Here is a 2500-nt window from a genome sequence, read left to right on the forward strand (position 1 = left end):
TGTGTGTGTGTCCACACTTAGGGATTTCAGGCCGACCAGAACGGAGCTGGAGCCGGTACCTGCACCAGTTACGTTCAGCACTAAAGTGCTTATCTGCGAACCGCCCGTGTTCATACCGGGCTCGAACGCAAATATCTGTGGCGTGAACACGACGGCCGGTTCGCGATTAGATGCGATAACGGGCTCCAGCACGGTTCTCAGCACGGTCGCTAACTGTGAATTCTGCTTTCTGGTTGAATGAATGAAAGAAAGAAAGAAAGAAAGAAAGAAAGAAAGAAAGAAAGAAAGAAAGAAAGAAAGAAAGAAAGAAAGAAAGAAAGAAAGAAAGAAAGAAAGAAAGAAACAAAGAAACAAAGAAAGAAAGAAAGAAAGGAAATACTTAAAATGTAGTATATGAACGCGTAAAGTAACAAGGTTGCGAAAGCCAATTTGTTTTTCATGGTCTCATCATCAGAGACAAACCGACAAAGGATACAGGTTGCTAGCACCTTGTCCTGTGGTCTGATGACGCCAAGATAAACAAATTAGTTTTAGACGTAGTTGCATGTGTGGTGATAACCGAGTGAGAAGAACAAAACTGTGACCCATGCTTGGAGTATGGGACATTGCATGGGACTGACATGGTTTTGGACGACATGAATGCCATCAATATTGGGGTGCTGAATTTGACAAAAACATATGTTTTAACTTACTCTATGTGTATTTTGAAAAAATGTAGGCCTATGCTTCTTGAAATATTGTTCAAAATGTTACTTTTCAAAAGGCATGAAGGCTACTTATTATTGCTGCGCACTGTACATGTATATTACATGTCTACATACCTCAGCACTCACATACACTAAGCTGGACAGTAATGGGAAACATGGCGTACCACTGGGATCAGTACTGGGACCATTTCATTTGGACATTTTTGCACCTATTTAAGGAAACCATCTTGTGTCTGCAGATACCCGCACTTTCTTTGTCATCTTATTGTCATTTCAACTCGATTGCAACATTTGCTTATATCAGTCTCAACTTTGTCATGTTACATGTGTGAAAACACGGTATTTGCTACATACACCTAGTGGTGCCTTCCTCAGCTACCTTATTAGGTAGCTGTTGCCTTTGGCCAGGAGCAGATGTCGTCAGGTGGTGTCCAACTCTCACTGGGTGTTTCAGCCCTGAACCATAACACCCTCAAGCTGGTGGGCCCAACAGTGAGTGGCCAGCTCACTGCCCATCTGCTCCTGGCTTCCAGCATTGCTCCTCTGAATGATTTGGTTTGGTTTGGTTTGCCCAAGGCAACAGCGGTATCACAGGAGAGCGCAGGATGTGACTGGCAGACAGCAGAGGTATCACAGGGAAGAGCAGGATGTGACCGGTAGATGAATCAAGGCCACGGGCGCTGAGCAGAGAGATCAGAATATGTCTAATGTTGGCCTACCGTGGTGCTAACAGGAGGGCACTCGTCGTGTTATGTGGCCGACCCGGATCCGATTCCGGCCCGGGCCCTTTGCCGAGTCTTCCCCGTCTCTCTGTCTCTCCCAACTCGCTTCCTGTCTCTCCTCCACTCTCCTGTCATGAAAAAAAAAACAATTAAGGCTGGAAAAGCTTTAAAAATACTTTAAAAATGTCTTTAATGTTCACATTTTCACATTACTCGACTCCCTCTTTTCCCTCTCTCTGCTCAGCGCCCGTGGCCACCGGTCGCATCCTGCGCTTCCCTGTGATACCTCTGTTGCCTTGGGCAAAGTTGTTCTCACATGCTTTCCCCTAGCTTAAATTCTTATTTTTTATTTTTATGTTTTTTGATTTTTTTAATTATTATTATTAGTATTATCATTTTACCTTATGTTTTATCTAAATGTTTTAAATGTTCTTTGACTCTAATTTATTTCCTTCTTTCTTCCATGTTTCCTTTCTTTTTGCATTTGTTAATTTTCTGAAGCACCTGTGTATGAAATGCGCTATACAAATAAACTTGCCTTGCCTTGCCTTGCCTTGCCTTGGGCAATCCAAACCAAACCAAATCATTCAGAGCTGCTGTAAGAACAGTAAGCCGCATCAAATCTACTGATCTACTGACCACATCTCATTCAGACCCATTGCATTAGATGGTACTCTACTGTAGCCTTCTACTATGTGTGTCTGTGTCTGTGTTCTGCACAATGGGCTAAGGAGCTATTCTATTCTATACCATGACTCTGGGACACAGGACTCGCAAATACATTTGGTAACACTTTATTTTAGGGATACATCTATTAGTACTAATACATACAATGTCCCTGTATAAGCAACTTGTAAGGCATGTACAAAGCAAAATCAAACATTTGCATGTATTCGCAAATGTCTTGTTCATGCACAATAAGGGATTTATTACCAATTTAACCTTAGTAAGGACCTAGTAGGCCTTAGCGTTTGCTTAGTACATGCCTTACAAGTTACTTATGCAGACATTAACATTGTATGTATTAGTGCTAATAGATGTATCCCTAAAATAAAGTGTTACCATACATTT

Source organism: Engraulis encrasicolus, chromosome 14 (assembly GCF_034702125.1).
Source record: "Engraulis encrasicolus isolate BLACKSEA-1 chromosome 14, IST_EnEncr_1.0, whole genome shotgun sequence".
Lineage (NCBI taxonomy): Eukaryota > Metazoa > Chordata > Actinopteri > Clupeiformes > Engraulidae > Engraulis > Engraulis encrasicolus.